Raw genomic sequence first — 12,844 nt, 5'->3', positions numbered from 1 at the left:
CCCATCTATACTGTATATTAGTAATTCTCCCCCCCATCTATACTGTATATTAGTAATTATCCTCCCCATCTATACTGTATATTAGTAATTCCCCCCCATCTATACTGTATATTAGTAATTCTCCCCCCCATCTATACTGTATATTAGTAATTATCCTCCCCATCTATACTGTATATTAGTAATTCTCCCCCCCCCCATCTATACTGTATATTAGTAATTATCCTCCCCATCTATACTGTATATTAGTAATTCTCCCCTCCATCTGTAATGTATATTAGTAATTCTCCCCTCCAATCTATTCTGTATATTACTAATCCCCCCATCTATACTGTATATTAGTAATTCTCCCCTCCATCTGTACTTTATATTAGTAATTCTCCCCTTCCATCTGTATTGTATATTAGTAATTCTCCCCTCCATCTATTCTGTATATTACTAATCCCCCCATCTATACTGTATATATATATATATATATATATATATATACTGTACATTAGTAATTCTCCCCTCCATCTATACTGTATATTAATTATCCTCCCTCCCATATATACAGTACATTAGTAATTATCCCCTCCATCTATACTGTATATTAGTAATTCTCCCCTCCATCTGTAATGTATATTAGTAATTCTCCCCTCCAATCTATTCTGTATATTACTAATCCCCCCATCTATACTGTATATTAGTAATTCTCCCCTCCATCTGTACTTTATATTAGTAATTCTCCCCTTCCATCTGTATTGTATATTAGTAATTCTCCCCTCCATCTATTCTGTATATTACTAATCCCCCCATCTATACTGTATATATATATATATATATATATATATATATATATATACTGTACATTAGTAATTCTCCCCTCCATCTATACTGTATATTAATTATCCTCCCTCCCATATATACAGTACATTAGTAATTATCCCCTCCATCTATACTGTATATTAGTAATTCCCCCCTCCCATCTATACTGTATATTAGTAATTCCTCCTTCATAAATACTGTATATTAGTAATTCTACTCTCTATACTGTATATTAGTAATTCTCCCCTCCATCTATAATGTATATTAGTAATTCTCCCTCCCATCTATACTGTATATTATTAATTCTCCTCTTCATCTATACTGTATATTAATAATTCTCCCCTCCAACTATACTGTATATTAGTAATCTTCCCTCCTATCTATACTGTATATTAGTAATTCCTCCTTCATAAATACTGTATATTAGTAATTCTACTCTTTCTATACTGTATATTAGTAATTCTCCCCTCCGTCTATACTGTATATTAGTAATTCTCCCCTCCATCTGTACTGTATATTAGTAATTATCCCCTCCATCTATACTGTATATTAATAGTCCTACCCTCCATCTATAATGTATATTAGTAATTCTCCCTCCCATCTATACTGTATATTATTAATTCTCCTCTTCATCTATACTGTATATTAGTTATTCTCTCCTCCATCTATAATGTATATTAGTAATTCTCCCTCCCATCTATACTGTACATTATTAATTCTCCTCTTCATCTATACTGTATATTAGTTATTCTCTCCTCCATCTGTACTGTATATTAGTTATTCTCCCCTCAAATCTATACTGTATATTAGTAATTATCCCCTCTATCTATACTGTAAATTAATAGTCCTACCCTCCATCTATACTCTATCTTAGTAATTCTCCCTCCAATCTATACTGTATATTATTAATTCTCCTCTTCGTCTATACTGTATATTAATAATTCTCCCCTCCATCTGTACTGTATATTAGTTATTCTCCCCTCACATCTATACTGTATATTAGTAATTCTCCCCTCCATCTATACTGTATATTACTAATCTTCCCTCCCATCTATACTGTAAATTAGTCATTCCTCCTCCATCTATTGTATACTGTATATTAGTAATTCTACCCTTCATGTATACTGTATATTAGTAAGTTCCCCTCCCATCTATCCCGCATACTAGTAATTCTCCCCTCCATCTATATTGTATATTAGAAATTCTACCCCCCATCTATACTGTATATTAGTAATTCTACCCTCAAATCTATACTGTATATTAGTAATTATCCCCTCTATCTATACTGTATATTAATAGTCCTGCCCTCCATCTATACTGTATATTAGTTATTCTCCCCTCCATCTGTACTGTACATTAGTTATTCTCCCCTCACATCTATACTGTATATTAGTCATTCTCCCCTCACATCTATACTGTATATTAGTCATTCTCCCCACCATCTATACTGTATATTAGTCATTCCTCCTCCATCTATTGTATACTGTATATTAGTAAGTTCCCCTCCCATCTATCCCGCATACTAGTAATTCTCCCCTCCATCTATATTGTATATTAGAAATTCTACCCTCCATCTATACTATATATTAGTAATTCTACCCTCACGTCACATCTATACTGTATATTAGTACGGTAATTCTCAAATCCCCTCCCATCTATACTGTATATAAGTAATTCCTTCTCCATCTATACTATATATTAGTAATTCTCCCCTCCATATATACTGTAAATTAGTATTTTCTTCTCCATCTATACTATATATTAGTAATTCTCCCATCTGATCTCTACTGTATATTAGTAATTCTCAAATCCCCTCCCATCTATACTGTAAATTAGTAATTTTCAAATGCCCTCCCATCTGTAATGTATATTAATAATTCTTCCCTCATATCAAATCGATACTGTATATTAGTAATTCTCCCCTCCATCTATACCAAATATTAGTAATTCTCTCCTCCATCTATACCGTATATTAGTAATTCTCTCCTCCATCTATACCAAATATTAGTAATTCTCCCCTCCATCTATACCAAATATTAGTAATTCTTCTCTCCATCTATACCAATTATTAGTAATTCTTCCTTCCCCTCACATCGATACTGTATATCAGTAATTCTCAAACCCCTTCCCATCTGTACTGTATATTAGTAATTCTCCCCTCCATCTATACTATATACTAGTAATTCTCCCCTCACGTCACATCTATATTGTATATTAGTAATTCTCAAATCCCCTCCCATTTGTGCTGTATATTAGTAATTCTCCCCTCGCATCTGTGCTGTATATTAGTAATTCTCCCCTCGCATCTGTGCTGTATATTAGTAATTCTCCCCTCGCATCTGTGCTGTATATTAGTAATTCTCCCCTCGCATCTGTGCTGTATATTAGTAATTCTCCCCTCACATCTGTACTGTATATTAGTAATTCTCCCCTCACATCTGTACTGTATATTAGTAATTCTCCCCTCACATCTGTACTGTATATTAGTAATTCTTCCCTTGCATCGATACTGTGCCATGTGGACTGTACATTAGTAATTAAAAAAAACTGTTCAAGAACATATTTTATAATTACACAATGAAACCCCTGCCCAACAACCCATTTTTTTTTATAAAGAGGTTGGCTGTTCCTTTGTTAAAGCATAATAAACATAAACAAAAGCCCTCAAAAGCCCCTCAAGTCATCCAGTCCTCTACTTTATGACTGTAGACTTTCCTAAACCTACATCATTGTTTAGCTGTAGGTGGAGTACATTGTCACTTCATTCGCCCCATGCCATTCAGGCCCCATCCTAGTGTGACTCTCTCCTCCTCCCTACATGTGGAAAGTAACTGCAAGTATCGCAATAGGCTGGCTGAGAAAATCAAAGGAATTAGTATAAACAATAGAACACAACTGTTTGTATCCTTACGTTAAGGAAAGAGAAACCCACAATATCACTGAAATATCTGGAAACCGACGGAAGTAGTAATACGTTGTAATTTACTAAAAATCAACTAATGTTGATTCAGCATAAATGTACCCTTGACTACTTAATTGCCCAGATGATGGGCTCCATACAGGCTTACAAGACAACTTCTGGGAAATGGTTTGATTATATGAATCTGAAAATTCCAGATCAAGTTCACAAATAGCCATTATAAGTCTACTAGAAGCACCATAATACTGTGTGTTAATGCTTTTTTCTTTACTTGTATAGTCTAGGCTAACTTTCTGTTTGTAATGCTTTTCTACCCCATACCCTTCCCCACCTAATCCCACCTCCTGTTCTGTTTATGCTGTTATTGTAACCTTTACTGTAACCTTTGGTGATGAGCACTGTAGAGGGTACATTTTTGTAACTTCATTACTGTACTTATTATATGCAAGACATAGTTGCCTAAATCATGGACTTCTGTCTCGCTCCATGTCTCTTGTTTTGTTTTAAGTTGTCTAATAAAAATGATATTTACTTTATATACTTGAATATAAGCCAACCCAATTATAAGGTACTTAATATCAACACAAAAAAATGGAAAAACCTATTGACTTCAGTAACTTCAGTATAAACCTAGGGTGGGAAATGCATTGGTCACAGCTTCCACCCAGTATATAGCTAGCCATCCCCCTGCCCACCAGTATAGAGCTATTTAGCCCCTTACCCACTAGTATATAGCCATCCCATATCCCCTACTATGTAGCCAGCCCTTGGCCCCAGTATATAGTCAGCCAGCCTATGGCCCCTAGTATGTAGCCAGCTAGCCCATACCCCCCTGTCTATAGCCAGACAGCCCACCCTCCTAGTATATAGTCTGCCAACCAATGTCCCCTAATATATAGCCAGCCAGCCCCTGCCCCCCAGTATATAGTCAGCCAGCCCATGCCCCATAGTATATAGCCAGCCAGCCCCTGTCCCCCAGTAAATAGCCAGCCAGGCCATACACCGTAGTATATAGCCTGCCAGCCCATTCACCCAGAATATAGCCAGCCCTTGCACAATAGTATATAGCCAGCAGCTCCTGCCCCCAGTATATGGTCATCCCCCTGCACTGAGTATGCCCAGCCTATAAAAATAGGCGTCACCTTTCTGACACCACAAGCAGGTCCTCTTCTTTCTTCTATTTCTCCGGCTATGTCTCCGGCTCCCTGTACACTGCTGATGCTGCTTGTTGACAGTGTTGGCAGAGCACAATTAGCTCATTTTTCTGTTGAACCCCAATTCAAAAGCTGATTTAAATTAGTTGATTTTTAGTAAAAATTTTAATGTTTCACTACTTTTGTCAGTTATTTCAATGACTATTGTGGGATTTTTAAAACTGTTCACGGAAAGGGTACCATTTTATTCTTGTGTGTATTTTACATAAGGCTCAAAAAATATACAAATCCCCCTTGTTTTATGAAGGGGAAATTAGATTAGCTTAAAGGGAATCTGTTAGCAGAAATTGAACAACCAAACCATTAACAGTATACTATCATGTAATTTAAAACCTTCCAGATTATGTTTTTTTTCATGACCCAGTTTGGTTACATCACACTGAGGTCATGAAAGAAGGTGGAGAGATTATCACTCAAATTAGAGTGGGATGGATCCACTAATAGTGAAAAGTTTCACAGAGATAAATCAGCAAAGCCAGGGGAAACAACTATTGCAGGCACAGGCTAAACTGAGGAGGATAGAAAAGAAACTGCTGGACATAGGTAATGAAAGAATAGGCACAGTTGTCCTACATCTCAAAAGCTATTGACTTGTGAAAAAAGTTGCGCTGTAACTTTGTTCAGTCTAATATTATTAAATGTGAATTAATCGTAAAAACCTCTTTACATTATTGGTGAATATGATGCTTGTGTTGAAAATATAGGTTTGAATATACAGTTTTCTGCTATCAGACCTTTTCTCCATTGTCTTGATTACTTAACTTCTTATTGAGTTTACAACAACACATATAACCTTTGACTAGTAAGAGCCTGCGGGGAAAGATTTTAACAACTGGTCTGGGAGAATTGGCTGCAATCCACCAAAGAGTCCCCTTAATGTCTAGGACCCCAAAAATTGTGGTTAAATACTCTATACTTCTCTATGGGAGTTGTGCCTCAACAGTACTCTTTGCTTATAAGTGTTTCACTGAACAACTAAAATAATGCGTTTACTGTACCTGGTTACACACACATTTTTATTGTAATCGCTGGAAGTCTACTTTACCTTCAGTAATCTGCAGCAAAAGAAAGGATACTAAATAGTTTTATAAGCAGTAATACAGGATGGGGAGCTGATCTGGTATGCTGTGGTTTACATATTATGTATTATTCCATCTCAAGAGAGGAAACTTTGGCTTTTCTAACTAGAACACAGGAATTACCTGTACAAAGTACATCCATGGCCACTACTTTATGTTGCCTAGGGCTGGTTCTAAAAATAACCTGACATTATTAAAAAAAAACATTTTTAAATTTCTTTCCTTACTTATTATTTTCTTACTTATCTTATTTCTTACTTTCATATGCTCTTGTATTTTAGTATTTTCAGGGTCAAAAGTCCAATTTGCTTCTTAGTATTGCCAAAGTTTTTCTAAAACCAACAGATCAATGTTGTACCATATTAGCCATTAACAGCAGAAAAAGAATGGAAAAATCAGGGGATACCTTTTAGAGGCTGCAATATTTCAGTTAACTGCATAACCCCATGTCTGAAGAAGAGAACTAGTATTCTCCAAAGCCCCCCATCAAATATACAAGTTAACCTCAAAAAGGTATCACCTGATTTCTTCACTCTTCTTCAACCCAGCAGATTCATGAAGGTAAATGTAGATGATATTGTATTGGCTCTGGCATAGACTTATTAAGATTGTATATATTATAGATGGAGTTGCATATGAAAGGGTGTTGTAGGAACATTATAAGTAGAAATCCGTTAAAAATAATCTGATCCTTCACAGATGTATATGGGGTAACCTTGGTAAATTTGGGATCTGAGTTATCTTAGTCCATCACTGATTTCCATATTGAAAGTTATTCAGAAAGAAACATCCCTAGGACACTGTTGGAAACCTAAAAGAACATTTTAAGAAACGGTCATTTAAATAAATAATAGTTCCTTTCTTAAATTGTATCCAGCCTATCTGAAGCTATAAGTAGTGCCAATGAGGTTTTATTCCTTTCATTCAGTAAGTCACTGGTGATCTTTGAACACACACTTCACTAGCAGGAGCTTCTCACATTTATCTATGATATAACAAAAGGTCGAGATTTATTTTTCAACTGTCCATCCTTAACCCAAAATAAAGTGGATGATGCTTTCGAAAATTATGTAATACATGCTGGTAGGTAGTAGCGGATTATAATATAGGTGTTTTGGGCCCAAGGCTTCTAGGGAGCCCATAACCGCTTGAACCAATCACCAAGTTTGATACTGCTCTGTAAAGATAATAAAGAGTAGGACCTCCAGCTATGCAATACTCATGCTCTCAACACGTACTTATATAAGGGTCCTTCCAAGAACTTTGAAGGTTATGCAGAACTAAAAGTGGACAGAAAGGACCCCCCCCCCCCTCTTCTCTCAAGTGGTTTGATTCTACTACTACAGGCGGTCCCCTACTTAAGGACACCCGACTTACAGACAACCCATAGTTACAGACAGACCCCTCTGCCCACTGTGACCTCTGGTGAAACTCTCTGGATGCTTTAAAATAGTCCCAGATTGCAATAATCAGCTTAAAATTGTCTGCAATGTAGCTTTATTGATAATTCTTGGTCCTATTACAGCAAAAAAATTTGAAACTCCAATTGTCACTGGGGCAAAAAAAAAAAATTGTCGGGAACTACAATGATAAAATATACAGTTTCGACTTACATACAAATTCAACTTAAGAACAAACCTACAGTCCCTATCTTGTATGTAACCCGGGGACTGTCTGTATATGAAATAAGTAAAGGCAATTAAGAAAATAGACTTGCAATGGCCACACAATTTTCATACAGCCAACCCATAGTTGTCTTAATCCACCCCTGCTGGTAGGTAAACTTGAAATTACCAGCTTCAGTCAGAAGTTTAGAAAAAACTTTTGGCGCATACAGTTAATTCAGAGTAAACCAAAATGCACATAGTGATGTCACAGTACAGTAATCATGCACACACAAAACATAGGAAAATTGTGTCACATGTATGAACAACCTACCAATGTCACAATACAGACATAATGCAGTGACATCACAAAGTAAGAACAATGCAAAAACATTGGCAAATAGATGTACTAATAAAGGACAATAATAATGAGGCTCCATAGTAAAGAAGGAACGTATAATCATCCAAAAGAAATTCAAGGGAAACCATTTAAGTGATAAACAAAAAATAAAATCATTGACCTGTGTGTACCAGGGACTTTATTTCTCTTCCTTTCTTAAAACACTTGTGTTATCTATGGATAATTTGATACAGGCAGTCCCCGGGTTACATACAAGATAGGGTCTGGAGGTTTGTTCTTAAGTTGAATTTGTATGTAAGTCGAAACTGTATATTTTATAATGGAAGTTTTAGACAATTTTTTTTCTTTTGCCCCAGTGACAATTGGAGTTTCAAAATTTTTGGTGTAATTGGACCAAGAATTATCAATAAAGCTTCATTACAGACATCTTACAGCTGATCATTGCAGTCTGGGACTATAGTAAAGCATCCAGAGAGCTTCACCAGAGGTCACATGGGGCAGAGGGGTCCGTCTCTAACTATGGGTTGTCTGTAAGTCGGGTGTCCTTAAGTAGGGGACCGCCTGTATATTGATAGTATTGGTAATACTTTACAACACAATTTATACGTAAAGATTTTTAATTATTGCTGTATTCTAAATTTTCTGGGCATTTCACAGCAAATTTTCCTTGCCACGATAATGCTTAGTTTATTAGCTAACAGTTCAAAGACAATCTTTATACTAAATACAGCTCCTCTGGCATTGCAAGGCAAGGCTTCCTTCAGTCAGTAATCATTAGTTCTGTTTGGTCTCCGTTTTGCATACAGACTTCACAGACTATTGTTTTCTGAGGCATAATGGAATGTCAGGATGATAGATAGCCATCTTTCTGTGACCAAACATTCTGTAAGCTGAGAATAGTATGCAGCTCCTTCCAATATGGATATAATATACTGCTATATAATGACTGTGTTGTGGCTAATGGAGGTACTTAGCAGATGAGAGTATGGTCAACTATATAACATGACGTGGAGCGTTAGTGCTTTCTTTCTGATTTATATGCATATTTACACCAGCAACATTTTGCAAAATAACATTTTTACCTGATTTATACAGACAAATCTAATATTTTATTTCTTAGCCTGATAGTAAGGAAATATTTAACATATGCTTTAGCAAACAGCCCCAAAAAGGTGCCAGTCTTAGATCCTCAATAAAACTGCTATATTGAATATATTTTGTTAAATAATAAATGTTTTGCAATGAAAACACAAATAGGGACTTTCCAATTAAAAACACAAACACTTTTAATGTAGGTCAGTATTTGCAGTATTTATACCAGTATAATATCTAATGTATATGTGACTTGAAAGCTTGCACAAACCATGCAGAAGACTACTTTATAAAGCTGTTGACCATACTAAGGTTACATTCACCCGATGTATGCCCGCCGTACCGTAGTATGAAGGGCACACATCGGCGGCTCACCCCCGTCCCTCTCCATAGTAATATGTGGCGCACAGCGCCGGATTCCGGGGACATATAGGAAATGTCCTATCTTTTTCCCGCTTACGGCTCCCGTGCGCACATTGCCGTGTATGGGGGAAGTATATACGCCGTATATACGTCGGTCATATATACATCCCCCATACATTCGTGTGTAGCTTAAGTCTGTGAAAAGCAGACAGCACTAACTGGATGTTTCTGGAGACAGGAATCCGTGGATCATAGTGATATATGATGCAAGGAGTCCCTAAACAGCAGCAATTAACTGTAATTACTTATGGGAAGAAGGAACTCTGTGCATCATATTTCACAGTAGCACTGTCCATAGAATCTGGGCAGTGCATGATTATTATTTTACTGATTAGCATGATTGTGTGCTGTTGGCCTAATTTTTTTATCTTATTGTACACTGGAGGAGTTACTGGTAATCTTTCTTACTACATGTGCTCCATGTGGCTTCCGAGGCATTTTTTGTGCAATGAAGACATTGGAAGCACTTAGAGGCTTAGTAGCTGGATCTTTCATTCGCACTTAACAGTCTAGTACAGTGGTGGTGAACCTATGGCACTGGTGCCAGAGATGGCACTCGGATGCCTCTCTGTGGGCACACGGTCTGTCTCCCAGGTACATAGTTGGCCAGACATGGCATCTTCCTGCAGTCTCAGGCAGTCCAAGTAGTGCCCTGCTATTTTAAAATGTCCCATCCTGAGCTGCTTGGTCCTGTCCAAAGAGTGGGAAGGTGTGGACAGGATCAGATTGGAGCTCAAAGATTCTTGTAACAATAAGTTTGTTACTGCCTAAATTGCCGTGTTGGCAAAGCTAGTGTGTTTTGGGTCTAATTTTCGGTACTCTAAAATCTCTAAAAGGTTCGCCATCAGTAGGCTAGTATGTCCATAACATGATGTGCAGAACACAAGGGTACACAGCAACTTTCAACTCTACAATGGAGCCAATTTCAGTACTTGAATACTACATACGATGGAAGCTGTTTGATGCTACTTGAGACCTGCTTCATCTTCATTGTGTATAGAACTAGTTTGACCAGGAGTCTGGTCACTAGACCTCTGGGCTACGTCTAAGAATTTGGTGTTCTTCTGAAGAAAAGAGTTCAGGCCTCTGGGAAAGGGGATGTGGTCAGACAAATAATAGTAATAGCTGTAAAAATAAATAACTGGGTGTGCCATGCTGTGCGCAGTTTAGACTAACTAAAAACTAGGTATGAAGTAGAACTTAGACATTCTTATACTGCCCAAGAAATTCTTCCATCTTTAGACTGTTATGTCTAATATTGTGATGTCAAATATTCCCTATTAGCACTATTTAGTGTGGATAAAGCTTAGTGATCACTTCACTCATGGACACTTCCTATGAAATGGACAGTTTCTTTAAAGGAAACCTGTCATCAGGATTTCACCATTAATAATAAGAATAATAATCTTTATATAGCGACATCAAATGAAACCTAAAGACAGTTTTCTAAAGCAGTCTTCATAATGTGTCTCGTCATACTGTCTACTGTTTTTTTGTATCTAGCTAAATCATTTTTGAAAAATGTTTCTGGCACCTTGCTAGAGGCGTGTCACAAGGGGCGTGTTTTCTCTTCACAGTGACTCCCTCATTCCCCCTCCTTTATTAGTTGAGAAGGATACTGGCTGTGCGTGCCTCATTAACCCCATACTGCCAGAGCCACATTTCAACTTCCTGACAAATCTGACGTGTGTCAGTATAAGTGGTTATAACTTCGGAACGCTTTAACATATCCAAGTGATTTTGAAATTCTTTTCTCGGAACACTTTGTAATTCATTTTAGTTGAAAAATTTTGGTGGTATGTTTTGTGTTTATTTATAAAAAAAAACTCATATTTGGTGAAAATTTGGAAAAATTCTCGATTTTCGAAATTCAAAATGTTCTCCTTTTTCAACACAGAGTCCTTACAGCAAAAAACTTGATAAGTAACATTTACTAAATGTCTGCTTTATTTTGACAGGTTTTTTATGCATTCTCTCATTTTTGTAGGATGTTATGGGGCTTAAACGTTAGGTGTGATTTTTCACATTTTCAAAAAACATGCTTAATCATGTTTTTGAGGGACCTACTATGGGGTATATTACCCCATTATAGAAATTACAACCTTCAACATATGTAAAACAACTTTAATGAAGTTTGTTATCCCTTTAATTGTTTACAGGGGTTAAAACAAAATTGTGCGCAATTTTGAAATTTAAATTTATTTGGCTTTTCAGAAAAAATGTCCAAATTCTCAGTGGATAAAATACCAAAACACTTCACAAAGTTTGATACCCAATTTCTCCTGAGGAACCCAATACCCCATATGTGGCTGTATGGGCACATGCCATGGCCTTGAAGGGAAGGTGTGCCATTCAGAGCAGATTTGCATTGTAACTTTGTAATGGTTATACAATCTTTATTTTTTTGGCAATTTGGACATACTGTATAAGGGCTTATTTTCTACAACATTAAATGCACTTTACAAATGCTTCATTTTAGTGGGTCTTTAGCTTATTGAAGAGATTTTATTAACTCTTGAATGTATGGAAGAAAGAAAATCTTTCCTCACAATTTTGGTTTCCGTTTGTTTTTTTTCATCTTTATTCTATAGATCATTACAATTACACTGATACCTCATTTATATAGTTTTTAATATATTTTTACAATTTTAATGAAGAAAAACGAATATAGAGAAAATCTCATTCATTTTCGTATTGACATCTTTTTGGAGACATAACTTACATAATATTTTTTTGGTTGACAGAGCTGCTTTAGGGCTTATTTTTTATGTGTTGAGTTGTCCTTTTCAGTGGTGCTATTCGACAGTCAGTGCCAGAAGTGGGACATAGTAGTATGTCGCGATGCGGCAAGTCCCTGCCGCCAGTGACGTACTACTATGTCAAATGTTGGGAAGGAAATTAAAGAGAATTACGGATGGAGTGGGCAATGAGAAAGCAGATTTCTTTTCAGCGACTGAAACACTGCCAATGTCTCTCTTAACTCCTTCATTCACCCCTCTCTCATTCCTGAGGGACTAAGCTGATGAAAAAACGCAACCCTTGTGACTTGGTGAGCCTCCTGGTAAGGTTGCAGCAACTTTTTTAGGATCTAAGCTATGAAAAAAACGTGGGCCACAGTATGAAGACTTCTGTGGGAAAATGTTGTTAGGTGTAAAGGTAAAAATCTGATAATGGGTTCCCTTTAAAGCCATTGTCAAGTTTACTCTTTTACATACATCGTCCAGCTGCCTCTACGGCCCCTTCCACACTAGCGAGTGTGATGCGATGAACTCGCATCACACTCGCAACGCAAGCTGCCGGGAACGCACGGCCCGAACGCTGCACCGAGGGAGTGAACTCAGCATGTC

The 12,844-nt window shown here is 36.8% G+C and overlaps 1 protein-coding gene across 6 annotated transcripts in view; it reads right to left on the bottom strand.

Moving 5' to 3' along the window:
- The window catches only part of ARVCF (ARVCF delta catenin family member), a 463,598-nt gene that overhangs the window by 116,225 nt on the left and 334,529 nt on the right, over positions 1–12,844 (bottom strand). The window lies entirely within an intron of this gene.

Source organism: Engystomops pustulosus, chromosome 1 (assembly GCF_040894005.1).
Source record: "Engystomops pustulosus chromosome 1, aEngPut4.maternal, whole genome shotgun sequence".
Taxonomy (NCBI): Eukaryota; Metazoa; Chordata; class Amphibia; order Anura; family Leptodactylidae; genus Engystomops; species Engystomops pustulosus.
This window is presented reverse-complemented; position numbering and strand designations above follow the sequence as displayed.